This window comes from Ostrea edulis, chromosome 4, assembly GCF_947568905.1.
Source record: "Ostrea edulis chromosome 4, xbOstEdul1.1, whole genome shotgun sequence".
Taxonomy (NCBI): Eukaryota; Metazoa; Mollusca; class Bivalvia; order Ostreida; family Ostreidae; genus Ostrea; species Ostrea edulis.
The window spans coordinates 48,040,471-48,064,579 of record NC_079167.1 but is presented as its reverse complement, the minus strand read 5'-3'; the positions used below and the strand labels follow the sequence as shown (position 1 = coordinate 48,064,579).

At 34.2% G+C, this 24,109-nt stretch overlaps 1 protein-coding gene and 1 long non-coding RNA gene across 2 annotated transcripts in view; one reads left to right on the top strand and one right to left on the bottom strand.

Annotated features, from left to right (window-relative positions):
• The window catches only part of LOC125670997 (E3 ubiquitin-protein ligase MIB1-like), a 140,518-nt gene that overhangs the window by 74,490 nt on the left and 41,919 nt on the right, over positions 1–24,109 (top strand). The gene's annotated exons all lie outside the window — the stretch shown is intronic.
• LOC130054187 (uncharacterized) lies at positions 2–9,813 on the bottom strand. The gene is made up of 2 exons (XR_008802469.1): positions 9,688–9,813; positions 2–9,523 (listed from the first exon to the last, which is right to left on the bottom strand). It is a non-coding gene; the product is annotated as an uncharacterized LOC130054187 (long non-coding RNA).

Below are 24,109 nucleotides of genomic sequence, written 5' to 3'. Positions count from 1 at the left end.
ATTGTCTGAATTTCACTTTATCCAGAGTAGACTTTATTTTACTGCAGCCTTATTAGAGCTGTTCTGGCATTCTTGTACTTTGTTCTCTAGGAAATTTGTCCTCCAGATGCTTATTGGGGTAGGGCATGGCAATATAATTAGCAGAGGAGAAAGCACATTGTCACACAGATGCAAAACATTATCCTGCCTTGCACTGTGGGTTTACATAGGACAGATTATGTAAGGGAATGTAAATCATTATTATGGATTACTGTGTAATAGAATACTGATGTAATACCTGTTTTTATGTTTAATTGAAAAAATGCTGGTGAAAGATGTGGAATTTGTAAGAGAAGGAGAGAGTTGGATTGGGTTAACATAATCTTAATTGGAAAGAGTGTGTCACTAAAACATAGTCTCTAAACTTCTGTTGTAGATTAAGAAATTTGATCCTATGAATGAAATGTAGGATCAAAAACAGCCTCAGATTTTTCAAAACAATGATTAAAATTTGATCTTCTGTTTATAAATAAACATGATGCTGCATTAGCTGGTGCTTCTTGAAAAGAAACCCTGAAAAATACAAGGATAAGAAATTAATATTATGTACAGAAGTGAAATATTGAACTACAATACAACTTCTAATACCATAAACTTTACGTACGATGGATGAGTTCCATAGCATGTGCATTCATTGAAATTATGTTTTCTCACAAATAGTAAACTTTTTGTAGATACTCCATAAAGTAGATGAAAATTATCAAATCCTTTGACAATCATGCCAGCAATATATTAATAGCTGCTGCTTTTTGTTTCACCATCTATTCAGTCCTGGACCCATTTGCATGAAAGTTATAGTGAAAGTTCTATGAATGTTTCCTTGTCATAATTGACACTCACATTTATATAGTGCTAACTAGACATTAAAGAGACATGGACACAATTTTTGATCGATTGAAATTGATAGTATTTTGTTATAGAAATAAAGATCTTTTATAAATAAGTGGATTAAAAATATTTTTACACAGGATACACTATATTTACATAAAACCCAGCTCCCCAAATCCTTTTTGTAACGATGATGTCAATATATATCTTGAGTGAGACAAATAAGTGCACATTGCATAGAACAGTGAACAAATACTTGCAAACCACAGAGGTGAGAACACCAAGATTTCTAAAATGTGTGTCAATAGAATTCAGCATTTCGACAGAGATTATTGCTAAATCAATTTAGGAAGCAAGCACAAGTAAGAACTGAAAATTTTTGTTGTAAAAGCTCTTTTCTCTATCCATCAACTTTGGCGCCAATTGTTGATAGCTGAGTCACATAACATGTAAACATAAACATGGCTGATACCTTGATTTGAAAATGAAAAGTTGAGATATCTCAAATACATCTTTGCATCAAGTTTTTAAATTTTGGTTTACACATATCAAATACTACCATGTTACTAATTAATATCCCAAGTAATTTTTCTTTTTTACCAAACTCATTGGCCTTGATGATCAAGATCAGCATATGTCCAAAAGAATGATTTGTATGTACCCATGAAAAATAATTTGATTCATTGTGTGTTTGTACTTTTAAAAATGACTGGTAATCATGCAGCAATAATGTAACCACAATGATGTTTGACTAGTATTGTGTAGGATTTTACCCTGTATACTTGTCAAAAAACCAGACAGGAGGAACATAGCCATTTAGGAGTTAGAAAACATTCAGAATATGATAGTTTGATATTGTGGTAGCCTCTACGAGGGCATTTGACACTAAAAAAAGAATCTGCTGTCTGTTACAGTTATGTCTCCAATTATTGCTTCTTAATTCATCACCATGCATTTTCACTTATATCACCACATTTTGTCAGAAACATCATTCCTACTATAGAAATCTGTTATAACACCAACTTTGCATATCACCATCCGCCACCCACTTTTCAAAACAAATGTCTATATTAGTGTCAAATGTCTCAATATATACTTCCAAAGGTGTGTGATCAGTGTAACTATTCATTTGTAGTCTTAGATCACTATAGTGAATTGCCATCCATAGGCCTTACAGGTAATTTAAAGATAAACAAGATATTTTTTTGTAAGGATAAGTGAAATTCTGAAGTCCAATTATGCATCTTCACAGAAGAGGTGCTTTGAATTTCAGATAAAACAATAGAATGTGTTCACATCCTTTTGAGTGTGTAAAATATGCTTGGAAACTGTTGACCTCTGTGAAAGTTGGAGTGACGAAGGGCTGGAGAAGTAACTATACTCTTGTTTAAAAGACTTCATTATTTTGATACCATTGTGAGATAAAATGAAATAGTAAAGAAAAAATGAAGTAGTCAAAAGATGTGTTTTATATGAATCCTACTGATGATATTTCTTTATTTGATAATTAACAGACGCATTTTATTGTAGAACGAAATATTTTACCTATAATGAATATAGGGTATCATGAATGTATTTTAAGGTGTGCAATAAATGAATGGCAAATAAATATTGAATGTGTATGATCAAACCATCCATTGATATTCTCTACATTCAATTCATTGCAAAATTCGTTATACCACCACATTTTCCAAATTACAGAAGGTAGTGGTGTAATGAGAATTAACTGTATTATACTTGTTAAAAGAGAAAGAATGTAATTGTCCCTGAGTAGCTTTCAGTGATATTTGATAATGGAACCACAGTGTTGTATTTAGAACCTACAATGCATATATGTGTACTTTAAATCATGTTTACTAGGTAGTTCATTTCAAGACTGCACATTGTGAAGAACTACACTATTTCCTCACTGCAGTATGCATTCAATAAAAAGTTACAGAGGTCACTGTTTGAAAGATATTAAAGTACACGTTAACAGCCCAGTCTGTAAACATTGAAAATACTTTGAATGACTATGCTCTCTTGATTTTAAAATTCACATTTAAACACATTTAAGTGTAACAGTTTACCAGACAAATTCTCTACTTATTAACATGCAAAGTGAATAGGTAATCTAGTTTTGATCATGGAACAGTAAATGTCTTCTTTCAGTTGCCACATTTGTACATGTACTTGCGATGCAATAAATAAATACATGCAAAGCACATTAAATAGGAACTCCCCACCATCACTTGAATTTTGATGAATACTCCTAAAATCATACCAAGCAATCAGCTGATGAAGCAGGTTTAGAGCTGAAAGTAAAAATTAAAAATGCAGGACATGACTTAGCTGATGATAACAGTGCTAACTACAGCTGGTTGAAGGGGACCAAATTTGAATGTCTGAACGTATTTGGCCCAGTCTCAACCAACTACAGAATAGCAACCAACGTCGCAGCTGCTCACGTGTTGCAGTAGCTGGTTTGGGGTATGAAAAGTAAGGAAGACTTTATATTACTATACAAGGGGAGGTAACACTGCAATCAGGAACAAACATTCAGTATGGTGCCCTTCAACCAGTTGTAAGATGCAATTATTTTGGGCTTGTAATCTTTTATACAACAGTCAAATGCATGCAGAAGTTCAAAATTCACTGATACTTTGAAGGAAAAAGGATTGTCAAATTTTCAATATTTCTTCTTGATATTGGAAAATTATGAATTTTTTTTATTCATGCATGAAAATTGCTTTCTTTTATTTTGAATTAAGAATAAAAGACATGAAAAATCAGAGCACACACCAAACTAGAAAAACCAACAATTGACTTACATTTCAGCAAGTTTTGAATTATTTCCTCACCAGTATCAAACATAAATATCTAAGTATAATGGTAAAGACAGAGTGATATCTGAAGAATATACAGGTCCCTTTTAACTGTGATTTAATCCTGAAGCGATGGCCATCGACTGAGGTCTGAGCCATAAGAACACCAAAAGCCATGTGATTGTCGTACCTGAACGCAGGTATGAGGAGATATATTTGGCAAGAAGCTTGCCATGTGCCATTGGTGTGTGTGAGAACAGGGAATTTATACATTGGCCCAGTGTTGAATGCTCTCACAGTTCGTGTATGCCTAAAGATGTACACTGTCTGTGCTTAGTTTCATTGTTGATCAGAATGGAATGTTAGTTATCCTACAGTACCCCCTTTGAGATGTGCCTCTCCATTACCTGCCAAAGGTCAGAGGTCAATGTCTGTGTTACCCTGATGCTTTTACCAAGAGTAGGGCATTATTTGTATAATGGCAATATCTGCACATGACTGTCTGATTCTTTACTCTGATGATTTTCATTTGCTATATATATGACATTATATTGCATTTACTTGAAACAGTTCTTGGGTTTCTTTAGACTTGCTCACTTAGGGACATGACGTTTCTTTGGTAGCCTGGCACAAGTGTTCTGGGCGTAAAATATGTTATGCTTTATAAATATTCATATCAATGCTTAGTAATAAATTTATAGTTCAATCTTGCTACAAAATTCTTTGAGAGGTGCAGTTTGAGTTTCCCAAGCATTGCCCTTTCTGCTTGTATAGGTTACTTATAAGGCGGGCAGGGCCATGGGAAAGATGTCAGCATATTTGGTTATGCACAGCCATTGGCAGATGAAACATCAACAGTATACATAGATAATCTATTACACTCAATACATGTGTCTCCCCAGAAGCTAGGGACCCCTTAGGGGGGACAGAGATGGTGTACTGTGTCCCTCCCAGTTGATATAGGAGGAATGAAGAACTGTATAGATTATATCTTAGAATCTTATCATTCTCTGGTCATTACTGTATATGATGAATCAGATAATGATTGGTTGGGAGTTTCCTATCACCAGTTAGTTTGGCTCTCCTGTTTTCGGGCCCCAAGACAAGATATATCAAACTTGGCAGACACTGCTACTTGAAAACAGAAGAGATTTGGAATATAAATTTAAACTGGAGCTCAAGAAATGTAAAACCATCATGTATTATATGTAAAGATCCAAGAGCCCTGATTAAACATTTGATTTCAAATTCCAATTAGAACTAAGTATTTGCAAGTCGTATGCCCTCATTGGCACCCTGTCCCCTTAATTGGCCCCTCTAGATGTTTTATGGTTCTGCTGCAGCTTCTGGCATTCCAGAGACCCTTGATAAAGTAAACCATATGTTCTTCTCAACCTCAGTTAATCCATTAGCTCTGGCAATTGTTCACTAGGTTTTAAAGACGGAATAAAAGACAGGATTACACTTTGTGAAGTGCTTATACACTGTAATAAGTTGTGTATGCATACATTTTATTAGTGGCTATGATGCAGATTTAACCCCAAATATCAGTGTTTTAATCTTGGTTTTCAAATGGAATTATGTAGGAGTATGATTGATTGACAGAAAGAGAAGATAGATATAATATTTTTTTGAAATTTGAAGAACTAGGTCTACACGCCTGAAAGTTGAAAGTTATGTACCTTGAGATGTTACTTTCAAAATATATATGGTGCATTACATGAAGATCATAAACAAATCTCTCATTTAATTTTGATAAACACCATTGCAGTGTTTATAACATCATTATTATCAGACAGTTTAGAGTGGGCAATTTAGAATCTTAAAATGATAAGCAGTTCAAAGATTAGTGTGAATAACAATCAAACAACCAATTATTAATTATATGAATCATTTCTTTCTGGACTTTGTTTTTCTGGAGTCATTCGAGTTTCAGACAAACTAGGTTGGCAAGACTCTTTGAAGGATTGAAATCACATTGATAATGTTACTCCTAAACTTTAATACTGTCCTGGAATTTTTATACTCTCCTAACAACACTCGATCAGTGAACTATAATTTTTATACTCTCCTAACAACACTCGATCAGTGAACTGTAATTTGTTGGGTTACATATATAGGAACATATATGTATGGACAGTTATTTAGTTTTGTATGAGCTTTGTGCAGTTGTGAGAGAAGTAAAGGGAACTATCTTTTTATAATGATACTGCATCATCAGTTGGGTCCACATACACCTGGTCCTGTTATGAACACTTGCCAGTGATAAATGAGTAGGGAATAGAACAAGAATCTATAATAAACATTGCAAATTGCAGTTGTAATTAATTGTGGGAGGGAATGGAAGAACAGAGTAATCCATTACTTTATGACTTCATTATGTCATAAGCTCAAGCAAACCACACAGAAATCTAGGATATCCTACAAAAAAATGTAATTTTCCCCAGTTCTGGCCAAAAAACGGAATGCTTTTTATTGCTTCCCACTCTGTACTTGACTGAACTGTACATCTTGGGTGAATGATCAGTCATGCTTCAGTGTACGTGATGTAGTTACAAATGTAGATATATTGCACAGGGAATTGTTTGCTTGTTGGGCTTAGCAGATCTGTTATATATTCTGTGTAATAAAAAAAGGATGGGATGCGGAAGCATCCAGGTCTTCCTTTATGCTTGAGCAGTTCTAGGGAGAGAGTTTTCCTTATCCAAGTTATCAAAAGTTCTTGGCTCCATTAGATATTTATTATTTTGGAAATTGTGTCTTATAATGCTTCATTGATCCTGAAGTTGGGAAGTTTTGCTATTTCAACTATAAATACCAATGTTTTGTCAGTAGTAAATATGTGCTGTTTCAATGTATTTTATTTCTCAATAAAAGCAACAGCCTTTCAACTGGACTTAAAACCTTAGAATGTATATATTTATAATATAAATATATAAGGAATGAATGTTTTTTGGATGATTGGCTTCACTGATTTTACAGATTACCCCATACTTTTAATTTCATGTTTTCATGACTCAGTTACCACCTAGACATTTATTTCTTAGAAAAAATAACATTTACAGGTTACTGAAGTCCACTGAATTTAGACAATTCACAATACATGTTTACTGATTTCAAAGATTTTACTAACAGCTAGACCTTGTCTTTGAATATTTTGTCAAATTCTTGCTTACTCTTGAAACATCTGTTACATCTTTTTCTGTATGCAATTAAGGAAAGATAACTCGAATGAGAAATGCACTCACATGGATTTTATTTTGCCAAGTTGGAAATTTTTAAATTTTAGTTTGCTGGAATGTCTTAATGGCACACACTTGATTCAAATTATGCCAGGTGGTTGGGATTAGGAAGAATGTTTCTGTTACCAAAATCTGAAGCAGCCAAGTTCTGTCTATCAGTTGTTGTGTGGTATAGACATCCATACTTCACACAACTTCAGATTAAAAAATATATATATTTATTTTAAAAGTGGATCAAATAAACTGCCAAAAATAATAGAGAATGAATAAACATGTTTTGTGTTAGTTCTATAATAATGAAAAATCTGTATTTCCCAAAAGTAAATCCTCAGTTTTGACTGCGTTTTATGCAATTTGTTAATGAGAAAGATTGTCTATATTTACTAGCAACTTTGATTGGCAAGTTAGAGAAGACCTAACCCTTCAATTTAGAACCTTTCTTAGTGACTGGAGTAAGTAAAGATAGAATGAAAAGTTGAATCCACCTATGATCTCAGGAAACTATGGAACTCCAGCTATTACCCTATTGTCCTTTTAGAACCAATTACCCTATTGTAGTTTATTTTCAAAATGGGGAGTCTTTAATTAGTCAATTTTGTAAAGAGTTACATATGTGACATTAAATCAGTAAATAAAAAAGGTAGAACATTTACTCTATATATAGACACAATCAGTAGATTGTTAAGGAGGTACTCTACATTGTCATAATGGCTGACTTCGTTTAAAAACATGGATGAAAAAAACAATGTTAGCAATATTTTACTTTTCCTTTTCAATTTAAATACCTAGCTGAGTTAAGCTCAGTAGGTTAGAATACCGACTCCTGAACTGTTGGTCGCAGGTTCGAGTCCAGCAGAGGTTTTAAATTTTTTTCAGATTACCTTCTACTAAAACTGTATTTTTTGACAAAGTATAGTAAATTTCAAAATTTTCAACTTCAAAATATTGTTGTACATATCCTCTATTTTTCATTTACAACAAATTTCTCTGTTGTAGCATACATCCTTAAGGACTTTATATAATCAGTATTTAACTTGGGGGGGGGGGGGGGGGGAACATAATGTATATGTTCGTTCTATTGTTGGACAAAGAAAATTATGGTGAGAACGGATCTCGGTATAACATCTATTTCTTAATCCCATCCAATTGTGTTTCAAATGGTTTAGAGATACTTTTTTTATCTTTGTATTGAAGTTATTGCATTATATTTCATATCTGGATTAAATGGGCATGTTTTGGGGCACAGTGCTGATGTTATAGATTTATTTTTTGTCATGAGTGGACTGTAAAGTGAAATCCATTGTTTCCATTTGATGTCCAGAGGTGTCCACAAATGATCAGTCTTGTGTGAGATAGTGGCACTGTGGTCATTTTGTTCCTCTGTGGAATGATCAGTCTTGTGTGAGATAGTGGCACTGTGGTCATTTTGTTCCTCTGGATTGACTTGGCATTCTTGGTCCTAAGTTTGGTTTCTGTGAAAAGCTAACATATATTGATATTGTTAAAGATACATACAGCAAAGCATCTTGAATTAAATTTGTGTTCTCCAAACTTATGGCATGTGCAAGTCAGAGGATTATGTCTTGTATACCAATTATCATGTTGAATTAAAGAAGCATTACCACTTTGCAGCAAAATGTTTAGTAATGAGTTTTTGTTATAAGAATTGTGAGAAGAAACATGGAAGAGCTTTCTAGTGAGTGTCAAAAAATGGCATATGGTTTATATTTCAAGGCTCATGGTGTAATGATCTTGAACCCAGAGAAAAACACACACATTTGTGTGTGCTTGTACTTTGGTTAGCATTTTATGATGTTATAATCATCTTGTAATGTTTTTAAACATGGTTTATTGAAATGCAGTTATGATTTACAAGCTTCAGATGATGCATAATCAAAAAAAAAGTTTATCAGAAAATACTGTATTTAAATCAAATGTAGGAACTATTGTATGTTTACAGTTAGTTTCAACATCATGACTCAAAAAGTCAAAGCAGAAAAATTGCACATTGCAAGCATTTTGCAATGTGTATAGATAAAAATCAAGGCAGCCATCTTGAATTTGAGAAGTAGATTTTGCATAATTGCCTGCCACCCTGCTGACAAGCAGTAGCAGACATTCCAGAGTTATGAGATATTCAATTCAGAAGCCATTGCTTCTATCTTTAGATAGGGAACATGATCACAGTGTGCACTTGAAGCTTTTGCATCTGATGGGGCCCCTGCTGTTGAATATTTACTCTGATCTCTAAATCCAATTGTGAAAGATTTTACTTTGAGAGGAAATTTTTATTTTACAAAATATCTAGCACATGATAATTTCAAATACTATAGCAGTAAGGAATGCGAAATGTTTCCAGGAATATCTTGTTGTGGATCAGTTTATTGAAGTTTGGAACAACAGCGAGAAAGCACTGATTCTGGATAGTCAAGTGTTTTCCCTACATTATCCTGATCATTTTATAACAATTTCTATTATTCCATGGTGAACTTCTACACATGTTGCTGCTATCAGATTAGGGAACTACTTAAGAAACATCACAGGCATGAAACATATGTTTCAGATCACTGTAGGAAATGTGCCCCAGTAATTCTAGCTGAAAATAGCTTCCTGCAATTTCAGACAGAAAAATCAGACAATTTGCAGAAGTTAAAGCATTTTTAAACAGATTGAAACTCTATGACATATTTCAAACTGAAAAGTTTCAAATTTAATTTTAAAACATTGAGTTAAGTTTGATGATTTAGATATCATGCACATCTTCACACACTTACCTGATATACAGATAAGATTAGCAGAACAAGGAAGCAACTTTAGAAATAAGTCCAAAAGAAAGGAAAACCAAAAAAAAAAAAAAACCAAATTCTGAACAAAAATGAAATGTCCTGTCAGAAGAAAACAGACATGTAAAGAATCCATGATGGACAATGTCATAGAATTTCCGCCGATTATCCATGAGCAGGATACATACTTCTTTACATTCCATAGCTGCTCTGGCTGTACATATGGGATAGCAAAGAAGTATGGACCTAGATCATAGTCATTTCTCGTTCTCCTGAGCATCAGAAACCTTGTTGATTGTAAGTCCATCAGTTTTGTCAATGGCTGCCAGTCAGGGCAAAAAAGGGATCTGCGCCCTGAACGAATGCCTCTATATAGATTTTGGCAGCAAATTTGGTCTAACCCTTGTGACCGCCAGAAAACTTGGCACTAATGCCAACCAATGCTAACTTCAAGTTCTTCTGGGATAGCACACCAGATTAGTTGGCCATTTGACTGCTACCTCATAATGCAAATGGTTTCTTCTCAACCAATCAGATAGCCCCAAATGCTTACCCTCCTTTTAAACAAGATTTGGTAAGGCCCACTGACAGGATGTAGGGATTCTTTTTTACAACAAAGGCTATGCCACTTTAAGAGGTGGGTTGGTACAGCATTACTCTGTTTCCTGAAATCTTCTAATGAAGCTCTCAGCTTGATTGCAAAAAGGCGGTAAATCCAAGATGATAAGGACTGCTTTGATGCAGTTTCTTCAGGAAATGTGAAATCTGTGTGGGTGCTCCTGTAGTTTCAAGGAGTTTTGGCATATCTTGATGAGCTGGCAATGAGAAGAAGAAAAAATGCATTTCTTCAGAGTTGAATATATGAATTTATCAATTCTGAGGTTTATCTTCATCCTGTTTTGATGAAAAGAATAATCTATAGGTATAGGCATTTTAATATGTACAGCTTATAAATGTAGAATTTAAGATTTGATTTTCGTGAATATTTCATATTTCGGCAAAATCTGTAATGGGAGGGAAATGGTTGTACTAGCCAGGGGGAAAATATATAGAATTTAATTTGCCGACATTAGATATTTAGATGTTTTGAATTATTACATTTAATGAAATTAAACAAGATTTACACAACAAGTATTTTCATATCTGCAAAATTATTTTAAAAGTCGGCGAGGGTATCAATTTTGATTCTTGATACATGTACTTTTTTTTTAAGAAAGAAAAACTGTTGATGGCTCTTTACCTAGCTGTCCAAGTTTCCACATTTGATTTTATACTGTCTGCATGATTTGTTGTAAAATGTTGTACAATAGAAAGGTTAAAAAGAGGGCCCCTTCACTATATCCACATTGCTGTTGTTTTTACTTGGCAAAAGTGTGAGAAGGAATCTAGATATGTAGATAATTCCAACTTATTTTGCAAACATTGTTTATGAGAGTTTGTCCAAAGAACATTTTCTCTCCCGCTGGGCTTCCATCTTCCCCATTAATGTATACATGTGGTGGAAGTGTATGTTTGATTGTTAATGAGTACACAGTGTCTTGGTGTGAGTGTTGCATTGTGTTGTAAATATTGGATGATAGAACTGACTGTAAGCCTTACCCCAGTGGAGAGCACCTACTGAGGGAGTATGACATTATACAAATATTGGCAAGGAGGGAGTGTGGCATTAGATAAACATGTTTTTTTTTTATGGATCCCCTGATGGGAAGGGAAATAACACTATCACACTGTTAATAGTGGATAAAGGATGATTATCCAACTGATATATTTACTCAAATGCATTTACTGTGGGAATTATTTCAAATTGAGGCATTTTTTATGCTTTTGTCAATTTAATGAACAAATTAATTTCAAAAATCAAAATATAGAATTGATTTATACGTATTGTCAGCTTGTTTTATACTTACTGTCAGCTTTCCCCGAGTGTTGGTTTATTGAAATGAGGAAAGGGATTAATGGTGTCTTTACCTTTTGCTTTATTTCAATTCTGAAATATCAAATATGAAAATACAAATACCTGTTTATTCTGAAAAATGTTTTGTTGATTAATGCAGTGAAACTTCTTTAAACTGACTGGCTGCCAGACTGAATGAAATGGCCAGTTTATAGAGGGATAGCCATGCAGTTTGGCTAGATTAAAGGGGTGGCCATGCAGTGTACCAAGAACTTGGGTTGGCATTTAGGATACTTTATCTCAGTTATCATTTGATATTTTTTAGCTCTTCTGAGCCGAAGGCTCAAAGAGCTAATCATATGGCCATATGTCTGGCGTGCGGTATGCGTCAACTTTTTGGAAAAAGGCACAGGAGCTAATCCCGTTTTGGGCCCGAACTCTGTGATACCATAAATATAGATCACAGAGTTTGGGCCCAAAACGGGCTTAGCCCCTATGGAAAAAGGGCTATATCTCAAGAACCCCTTGGCCAATTTTTGTCAAATTTGTTACAGGGTATCCTTGGCCCAGGGGCTTTCATTTGTACTAAAACTACGGTTGTGACCCTTTAACAAGGGGAGATAATTAGGAAAATGTAAACAAAAGTAGTGGTTGCTAAAAAATCTTCTTCTCAAGAACCACTTGGCAAATTATCACCAAACTTATGCATAAGGATGAGGATAGGTTGTAGATAAAAAATTATTCAAGTCATCATCCTGGGGTAAAGGGTGTGGTCTCAAGGTCACTTCAAAGTTTACCTTAAATTTTGTTTTGTTAAAACTTTGATATTTTGCTTAGTATAAGGACTAGGATCATCAAATTTTGTCAGTTGATGCATCTTGGGACCTAATATCATGTTGTCTCAAAAGTAGGTCATGGTGACCTACTTCTTGAATTTCTCAGGTAATTATTATTAAATGGATTTTGATGCATATCTTGGACACTTTTGAGCTTATGATCATCAAAAGTTGTCAGTTGATGGATCATGGGACCTTGAACTGCGTCATGTGAAAAGTATATCACCATGACCTACTTTCTGAATTTTATGGCTAATCATTTATGAATACATTTTAGGTTGTTATTTCAGATACCGAGAGGTTTAGAATCATCAAACCTTGTAAGTTGATGCATCTAGAGGCCTCGAAACATATTTATAAAAAAAAAAGTAGGTGACAGTGACCTACTTTTTGAATTTTGCAGACATTCAAATTTCACATTTTCAATTTTAGATGCATATTTTGGACACTATGAAAGCTAGGATCATCAAACTTTGTCAGTTGATGCATCTTGAGTCTTCATAGTTTGTTGACCAAAAAGTAGGTCACCGTGACCTACTTTTGGAATTTGACGACTATATTTTAATATTTCAGACACTATTTGACTTACAATTATGAAACTTTGTCAGTTGATGCATGTTGAGTCTTCAGAGTGTGTTGACTAAAAAGTAGGTCACCGTGACCTATTTTTGGATTTTGACGGCTATATTTGAATATTTCAGATACTATTTGACTTACAATCATCAAACTTTGTCAGTTGATGGGTCTTGAGTCTTCAGAGTGTGTCGACCAAAAAGTAGGTCACCGTGACCTACTTTTGGAATTTGATGTTTATATCTGAATATTTCAGATACTATTTGACTTCGGTTATCAAACTTTGTCAGTTGATGCATCTTGAGTCTTTGGAGTGTGTCGACCAAAAAGTAGGTCACTGTGGCCTTCTTTTGGAATTTGACGGCTATATTTGAATACTATTTGACTTGTCAGTTGATGCATCTTGAGTCTTCAGTGTATCGACCAAAAGTAGGTCACCGTGACCTACTTTTGGACAGTTACATTTAAATTTTCAGGTACTATTTGACTTAACATCATCAAACTTTGATTAGTGAGAATTTTTGCCTGTTCTACAATGTATCAGAAGAGCGATTCTAGGCCCATGGGCCTCTTGTTCTGTGTACCATAAATCACTTAATGTAATGCACAAGAGTCGATCATTTAATCACTCTTGGAAGTAAAATATGAAAACCAATTTTGAAATAAAATAGCTATTGATAATGATTTAATATTGGAAAAAATACAACCTGTATTGTATTGTTCATTGCCAGGTGTCTCAAAGACGTCTGATTTAAATAACAAAGGTGTCCCGCTGTCTGTATAATCAAACACTTTTCTTTTTCAATTAGATTTTCTGAAATGAAATATGCAAATGTTTTGAAAATATATTTTGAATTGATGCTAACAATCTTCAAAATTTCAAACCACATGATGTTGTAAATAGATCTCTGGACAGCAAAAACATCACACAAATGTACCCTATGACTTTTTTCATATATTTTGATATAGAGGGATGCTTGTTTTCTTGAATTCCTGTAAAAAAAATATATAAACAATCGATTAAAAAATGCTAGTAAAAGCTCAGTTTTGCTAGTTGGAAAATAATTCACTAGCTATAAATTGCTAGTAGTGAAAAAAATTAATTTCGATCCCTGAATTAATACATCCTGTAATCCTATTGAAATTATTATATAACAAGTTTTCTATATTGACATTCTTTTTACCTTTATTCTTTTTTATGTCTATTGCTTATGTAATTAACAAATTTGTTTAAACCTTTGTGAAAATAGAGTTGTAAAGATAAAATTGTAATTCGATTTTTTCTTATGAAATTTTTAGTCTATGGAAATCTATCTTTGCAAACCAATGGTTTTGGTCTGCTCCGCTACCCATCAATATTGAACCAAAAACCCTATAGCTTGCGAAGATGATGGAAATCAAGAACATTCAAGTATCTTTCGATAATTATCAGTAACACTCATGTGTTTGTCTTTATATTCACTGCAACTAATTATCTATAAGAAGTATGATGCAACAATATGGCGTTTGATATTCTATTCATCGTCAATATTCATGTTCAGTATCTGTTTATTAGTCTCCTACCAGTGGAGCCAGAGGGGACTTGAGGTTGCCTTCCGTCAGTCTAGCAAACCAGTTTTCCACACTTTTTATGCGCCCGCATAAAAATGCGGGCGTATTATGCTATACTGCTGTCGTCCGTCTGTCCCTTTAACTTTGTCTTCGCAACTCCTCCTAAACCCTTTGGGGGATTTTGATGAAACTTGCTCTACATTGTGATCTTTCTTTGTATGTAAAACTTTGATCCCCTATTGTGGCCCCATCCTGCCCCTAGGGGTTGTGATTTTAACAAACTTAATCTGCACTATGTCAGGAAACTTTGATGTAAATTTCAGCTCTTCTGGCCCAGTGGTTCTTGAGAAGATTTTTAAGTGACCTCACCCTATTTTTGTGACCCTTCATTTGAACAAACTTGAAAACCCTTCACCCAAGGATGCTTGGTGCCAAGTTTGGTTGAAATTGGCCAAGTGGTTCTGGAGAAGAACTAAGAAAGTGGCCTGTATTTGTAACTTAATAAGTTTGGTTTTCAGAGGTGGTCTGTTTGGTGAGAATTTATTTGTAATCGAATGTTCTGATTTCTGCCATGACTTTTAAAATCGACCAATATTTAGGGGGGGGACTAATTTTCAGAGGGGACAGTTTGAAGAGGTTTCACTATACTTGCTAACTATGAAGTCAGATTGTGAAGAAATGAAGCATATGCATATGTACTTAAAATTGTATCACCAGAAATGGTTCATCTAAATGGCTCACAACATACCACCATTATATCTTAATTTAACACTTGATTTTTCACATTCACAATTAGGAGATACAAAAATCAAGCAATCACAAAAGATGAGATAGTTGTATTAAAGTAAGAAAAACAACCAATCATGTGATAATATATATCATGTGATCTGTCATGCTTCGTGTTGATCGAGTCTCACGCTTTTTGAGCTCACACTCTCACATGCATGCAAAATTCTCAAGATTTTCCAAATTTTCATTTAAACATCTAGACTGTCAATGTGTGTCTTTAAAATGATCGCATTTTGGATGAACTGAACCAAAGAAGTCATAAACACTTAATTGCCTGTCATCCACAAATAATCTACTAATACATGGATATTGTAGCCAATATCATTAATCATCGTAATTACTCAAGTGTATTTAACGATTCATGGCATATCTCTTTATTCAAAGGAACAACACACATGCTTTCTTTTTTCACCATGCTGCATAGTGATCTAATCTAATCTTTAAAAGGTTTGTGAATAAAGGAAGTTTGGAATATAATACATGGATACCTTACATCAATGTATGAAATAAAATCACCAGTTACAAAAGAAAATATTAATGTGAAATGATTGATGTGATGAACTATCTGTTTAAAGAGTAAATAAAATAATCAGACAAATAAAACAACTCTTTATTTATAACAGTTAGACACAGATCAAAAAATTTCAAATGTGTAATTATGAAATTGATTCATAATCAGTTGATGTGATGTAATTCATTTGGGCAGAATGTACAGGGTCTGCAGAAATATGATGATTAATTTTCCATTGAAATAAAATAAAATGGGTTTTTGATTAGCTTGGGTGTATTCAGACACAGGGCATGGTGAACTGACTGTAATTAATAATTGGTTTGGGGTCAGGTTGATGAAAAGGCCAACCTGCCACAGCTGATCAACCACCAGTTCTGAATCCCTACACTAAAGGTGTTTTGTAAAAAAAAATAAAAAAAAAATGTCTTTTTGTCCATGAACATGTGAAATCAGTATTTGTAACAGTATTAGCTAGCTTTAATGTTAATATTTTGATCAATAGTTATTTCACTCTTGTTTTACAATTGTTTGAAAAGGAGAAGCATTTTTGTTTCAAAACCAGCAAAACAACAATAACATACATCATGTATTGAATGGGAAATTCAGCAAAATCTGGGTTGTCATGAGGCTTAATATTCAAGTCTTGCCCTTCAATGACCTTCCATGATCTCATTTAATTTATTTCATGAATGAACAACATGTGTAAAAAATTTGAAACACTGCAAGTTAAACTTTGATGACTTCCAGATTTTATACAATCACAAAACCCCCCACAATAATGCAAGTTCATTAATAAGTGATGTTCCATTTCTGCAATAAAATGCTTAAAAAAAAACTTCATAAAGCATTTTTTAAAAAGTTAAAAAAGTAAATGAAAAATTTCTTTTCCAAAACATTGTTTAGCACCCCATGTTGAGTTTCCAGATTCTAGCTGTCCACAGTGGATAAACTCTAGTGGGCTGATGGTATCTTCTATTCTGTTGACAAGATAGACCTGGGCATGATGGATGCAGTAATGGCTACAGCTATGAATGGGATGGATTGAAAATTATGTCAGGACTTCCCCTTTACCTACCTAGAAGTCTCTTGAATTTTGCTTGTATTGTAGATTATTTTTTGATAACTTTGTTTTTGTTTGTTTGTCCATTACATGTATTTTACATCCCTAATCTCCCATTCAAGAATTTTTCGTTGATATTTACATATCACTGTGTAAATGCTTATCTGACAATAGGACCTTTGGTTTAAAGGTAATATCACTAAAACCTGTGACTTATACTTATATTGTTGGAGTGAAGTAGCAGTCATGTCTTATGTCATGACAGTAATGGTAAAATATGCTATCTGTAAATGGATGACAAATAACAGCTAGACACAAATTTAGAGCCCTCCATTTTAATACAGTGTGACTTCCATTATACCAGTAATAACAACTATATCTATATGTATTCACTGTGTTGTTTTGATGATTTGAAATGATAAATCAATAAATAAGACCAGAGTGGATTATATTATCATACAGGATCGAAAGTATAACATTTTGAATTTTATATCAATGTAAACATTTCTCAAAGTCAAAATATCACTGGAAATATTTCAAGACAAAGTTCTAAATAACCGTGCCAGTGTTCCAATTTTCTAAGTGCCCAGCGCACTCATTAGGTTGAATATGGTAATCAGATGACATGTTTTGCTCTAGATTTGTTGGATAATTTACACAATACACATACAGAAAGGTGTGCATATAATGTGTAATGGAGTCCGCTGCTGAATGTCACTATTGATATGATATTATATGACATGTACGTAAGAATTAAGTATGTTTTAACTTCAGTGCTTTGAAAATGGATGCCTATTTTTTCCCCCATCTGTTAGCATTTGGTATGAAGAAACATAATTTTCGCCTGAATTAATATCACAAATTTCATTGTAACCAATTATAGGATGGTTATTGGCATGGTGAATTTTAAGCACTTACATAGTGAGAGAGATCCAGTGGTTGTCATTCTTGATGTTTGATGTTAAAGTCTGTTTTGATATTGTCATCTCGATGTATAATTCTCGAACAAAAAGTTTCTGAATCGTCAATTTGTGCTGAAAACCCAATAATACTAATGACAACTACACATTTAAGAGATTAATGGGATCAAATATTGGATTTGTCATAATCTGCCATTGTTTTAGAAAGCGATCTTTATACCTTGTATAAATCCCCCACTCACCTGATTCTAGTTACTTCCTTTAAGACCTCTGCCAATTTGTTACTGTCACAAGAGCAGTTTGAATTTTCTCTGTAACATGATGACCAGTATAAACATTGATTACCTTTGGCAGTGCAATTGTCTAAAAGCCATGCAAAATCAATAATTGGACTGAGAGCATGTTATGGAGAAGGGAGATGAGTAGGCACTGACTGCAGACAATGCCTGTTTCAGAGGAATGGTCAATATTTGAAGGGGAGGAAGTCATGTAACATTTGCTAGATATTGGCTTTGCTGTTACACTACCATCAGTATTAAGTATGGTATCTATAGAATCCCAATTTGATTAGGAATAATAGTTTTCCTTTTGGTCATATCAATCGTCTGGCAAAGTGGACTGCTCAGCTTTAGTAGATTTTAACCTTCAATTTGGATGGATGATATAAATACACAATACAATGGTTTGTTCTGTTTGTTATCAGTTTTTATAGTATTGTGTTTGGTTGACAGAGAGAGATGAAATTCTTGAATATCAACTGCCAAAAACAAAAATAAGCTGAATTAAAGTACAGGAAAATATAAGCATGTTACTTCAAGATTATCAATTAATGTAAAAATCTTCATGCATCAAAATGATCCACAAAACTAAGACAATTCTTAAGAAAAGTATCTGACTTTTGTAAAAATGCTGATCAGCACATTTCTTCTTACCAGTACATGGTAGCCTACCTTCCAACCACTGGTTATTTCCCTTATTACTACAGTAACTTAACAGTTTCCCAAACCATTGAGACGATGTGTGCACTCTCCTGTCTGATATAGTGAGGGATATGATGAAAAATATGGCCTTTTTCACAATTTGTTTGACACAGCTTTAGAAGAGAGAAAAAAATCATTACTGGGTCAGCTTCACTTATTTTGAATCCATTTGCTGGTGATGTACAACAGAACCTAATGAAAATTGACCTTTTGGGGGTAATTATGAGAATAAGTCATCATTTAGGTACATGTATGATGGCTGTGTTTTGATGGAAAGGAACTGAACTCCAGAAGTACAAAAACTACTTGGAATGCAACAGAAGCACTCACAGTAAAATCAATATAGGTCGGCCACATTGTAACAACACAGCCTGCAGAGAGATGGTTTCCATAGTAACATTTTTTCTCTCTCTTCTCTCTCTCAGAGCTGAATGAGAACCCAGTGAGCACACTAAAGCCATGAGCCATAATTAGAAATGTCTGGCAACTTTTCAGAGAGGCAGGAAGGCCTATCTGAGATTTAGGGGAGTGATAAATATCGGCATGTCTTTTAGAGCTCCTGTTTGCTGTTGTTACTGTGTGATGCTACCTTTGGATTATCATGGGAAATAAATTTGCATTTACTTAAAGGAGACAAAATTTACTCTTCAATCTATATATTTACTTGTGGATAATGTTTCCCTTAATTTTGAAAGATCTTTATTAATTTGAATATTTATGATAATCCAGTTGGTTAAAATTTTTTTGCATCTGAATCATGATGCTCTCAAAAGTTGTACAACTCCCTCTGAACAGCTGGGTAAATTTATACAAACAATATTTAAAATAAGATGTTGTAGTGATCAATAATTTGAGGGGATAAGTGCAACTGACACAGCTAGAATTGGTATTAACATATTCATAATTTCATCATATCAGTAAATTTCATAAATATTATATATACCTTATTTTGTCAAGAACTATAGAGCATTTGCCACAACAGTATTTTGGAATTAATTCATTCAGAAGAAGGTGACTTTTTAGACCACCCATAGCAATTTCTACCCAAAGGATGAATATGGAACAGATCGAGAAACAGATTGCATGGAGGTTACAAGTTTAATAAGGACAATTCGTTACTTTAACCAAGTTCAAAATTTTACACTATATTTAAACACTTGTTGATGTAATGGAGATAAATGTGTTCTTTGAAGTAGTCATAATTTATGTACGGGTGCAGAGGCATTTGTGACCATGTAATACATACCCTGGTCAATTTGGACAATATGATACATTAGCAGACCGTTTTTGGGTCAGTAGGTCACACACAGAAGGTTACATACCTGATTAAGACTGCATGCACTCACACATCAATGAAGTAAGATGGCATATTTTGAAATGTATATTTTGAGAGTGTAGAATTCTAGAGTAAGTTGTGGGGTTACAATCTTGAGGCCTTTTCATGTGTGTATATATATATATATATATATATATACACACACACACACACACACACACACAGAATGATAAGTCTAATTGTGGGATTCTGGCTTCCCTGAGTTTATGATATGGAAGGGATAATTATGTAGTTAATACTGTTCAGCATCAGATAATATACACCCCTAAATGAAAAGATCTACTCTTTGGAGAGAGTTATAATATAGGGAAGGGAAATTTGTTTGAAAAAAAGGTCCACTTTCCATCTTGTTTCGGAGACTTATGATAACTGAGAAATACCTCTTAGATGCATGATATGCACCATTGACAGATGAGATTAGATATTATTATCCCCTCCCAATTCATTGCGAGAGGGGATATAGTAACAGTACCATTCATGTGCGGGTATAAGTATGTGTGTGTATATATAACACTGACCTGTATACTCTCTACAGCCCACAATTTTTGCTTGTTTCATGTGTGGATGAGTGTGTGTGTGTAACACTCGGACCTTGCAGACACTCTACAGGCCACTTTTTGTGCTCGATATTTGATACTTAAGTAGCTTTGTTATTAAGAGGGGAAGAACCTTATACTGATTTTGAAGTCAAAGGTCACTACAGGACTTCCAAAAAAGGCTTGTAGACAATCTATAGGCCACATTTTTTGCTCGGTTGATTTGATACTTCACATGTAGCTTTGTTATCAAGAGATATATCGAAGAAGAACCCTATTGATTTTGACATCCAAAGGTCAAGGTCACTATGGGACTTACATTTACTGATTGCTTACTTTGCGAGGGGATGCTTTGTAGAGCTCATTTTTAGCTCTCCTGAACTGAAAACTCAAGTGAGCTTGTCTGATCACCTGTTGTCCCTCATCTCTTCGTCCGTCTGTCTGTAAACTTTTTACATTTTCAAATTCTTCTCCAGAACCACTGGGCCAATTTCAACCAAACTTGGCACCAAGCATCCTTGGGTGAATGGCTTTGAAATTTATTCAAATGAAGGGCCATGCCCCCTTCAAAGGGGAGATAATCACAAAAATGCAGAAATAGGGTGGGGTCATTTAAAGATCTTCTCAAGAACCACTTGGCCATGCAGAAGAGCTGAAATTTACATGAAAGCTTCCTGATATTGTGCAAATTAAAATTTATGATAATCAAAACCCCTGGGGATAGGATTGGACCACAATAGGGGATCGAAGTTTTACATACAAATGAATAAAAGGGAAAATCTTTTAGAAGTCGTTCCTCTCAAGAACCACTGGGCTAAGAAATTACAAATTGACATGAAAGGTTCCTGACATAATGGTAGATTCAAGTTTGTTAAAATCATGGCTCCCGGGGGAAGGATGGGGCCACAATAGGGGATCAAAATTATACATACTAATATATAGAAAAAAATGATTTAAAAATCTTCTCAAGAACCATTGGGCCAATTAAAGAAGTTTACATTTACATGAAAGCTTCCTGACATAGTGGTCCCTGGAGGGTAGTTTTGGGCTACAATAAGGGATCTCAGTTTTACATACTAAGATATAGAGGTCTTCTTCTAGAATCATTGGGCCAAAGAAGTTTACATTTTCATGAAAGCTTCCTGACATAATGCAGATTCAAGTTTGTAAAAATCATAGCCCCCAGGATTAGGTTGGTGCTAGGCTTAAAATAAAAATTGATTTGTTTGATGTACTCCAACCAACCCGTGAAATTTGCCCCGATCCGATCATTTTTTCCGCACTTTGGAAATTTCAATTTTTTTTTAATTTGCTCCCTGGAAAATAGACATTCTTCGAATTAGTATTAAACTTGATGCCATTTTTTTTATTTGGACTAGTTGTTTTACAGAATTCTTGTTATCAAAATGTCCTTAGGGCGTCTTTCGGTTCTACTTTCACTTTGATAATGACCATTTGTTAATCCGGGAACTTTTCAAACACTTTTCTATGTGAACGATCAAATATACCGCATCACAGCTCCAAATCACCACATTATCTACCAACAAGATACATGTAGAGCAAGGAGCTATGAACTCCCCCGTCGAGGCCTGATCGTATGTACGTACAAAAGTTTGAAATCCATGTTATTTAAATAAAAAATCACGTGGGATAGCGCACCAAAATTATGGTAGACCATGAGTCGGCGTTTAAGTTGATGGTCTATATTTCTGAAAAGGCACGCATATTATTTTGATATGGGATTATTTAAATGTTATGACGATTTAATAGGTGAACGGCACTTTTACTTTGCTCTTAAACTGAGACACGCGAATGGAACACGATCGTCACAACAATTTGAACGATGCGGGGAAGTCGGCATTAAAATTATATTGGGTAATATTGAAACTTATTGTAAATTGCTGTCATCATGCAATTCACTTGGATATATTCATGGATGACATTAAAGTGTTTAAGTGATTTCTATTTTGAATGTTGGAATCGACCGGTGGTAACAAAAAGGGGTGTTAATTTATTTATTAACAACTGTAGAGGTCCTCATCCGTGACGAATGCAAAACGTCCTGGGTAAATTTCAGGAGACATTGGAAGATTTACGTGTATTATATACAATGTGTACAAAATGAATGTTCTAAACTCTATTCTGTCTGGCAGCGTTATGTGTTTAATGAAAACATAAGAAAATTTGTAAATCTGATTTCAAAAAAAAAAAAAAAAAATACCGCCTACCTACCCGACTTGAAAAATGTGGGTCGGAGTTGACATCAAACAATAAATTTTTTAATGATGGCCCCACAATAGGGATCAAAGTTTTACTTGCAAATATATAAAGAAAATCTTTAAATATGGGCCAAAGTGACTCAGGTGTGCGATGTGGCCCATGGGCCTCTAGTTAAGGAATGAAGCTAAGCAGATAGTGTAATCAGCTCAGTGATGATTCTTTTCCACTATTTAGCAGAATTCTGCAATTTTGAATCCGGGAAACTGATATTCATGAGCGATTTCCGATACTTTGTCGCTATCTCGTTTTGCAGCAATCCGTTTCTGTTTTTGTGGGGTTGGAAAAAGTCAGGTCGTTTAGTCCATATTCTTAATCTCTAAAATGTTTGATTTGTTTTATCAGTGCATGCGCTATAAAGCTGGTAAATGGCGGTTAACGCAGTTTGTCCAGTCAGGTCAAGACGTGAAAGTTTTGAACAGAACAGGAAAATATTCATGGAGTTATCAATGGTTATCTCAGGATGTCAAAGGGGAGAAAATATCTGAGAATGTTAGAAAGATGATTGATCCAGGGATTGCGAGATGTGTTTTATGTATAACAAGGACATAAACTTTGGAAATCGGTTGAATGTCTACTCCAAAATCTCCATGTAGAGAATAAAAGAACAAAAGCTTCAGATCAGTGTTTGCCTGGTAAATTACAGAAGTCGCCCGGCAGTTTGCTATGTTAAAACAGTCCTCCACCAGTTTGATTTTCATCCCAATTGTCGGACACTTTGAAATAAAGTTTACATAAATGCCATGATTGTTTTAAAAGAAGATTTGAAGAGTATGTCATTCTTACTTATAACATAACCTGGACTTAAGCAAAGAAACTTCAAAGCAACATGAGATATATCTGATATATATGTATTTATTATATACCCATCAATGTATCGTTCTCTGATACTGTGGATTTCACAGCGTGTGATCCGGTTTTCCGGATCACCACCCTGTTGTTTTCTGATTCTGTATCAGTATCCTCTGAAACTGATAACGTCACAATGCATCAATGCAACGTTTTTTGCTTAAAATATTGGCTGCGTCACAAACAAACCTGCATACACAAAACATAATTTCACTGTATGTCTGTATTTTTGATAATTTGGATTACATTTAGAATCATGTAAATGTGGATTTAAAATGCATAAGGGGGTATATAATAAATT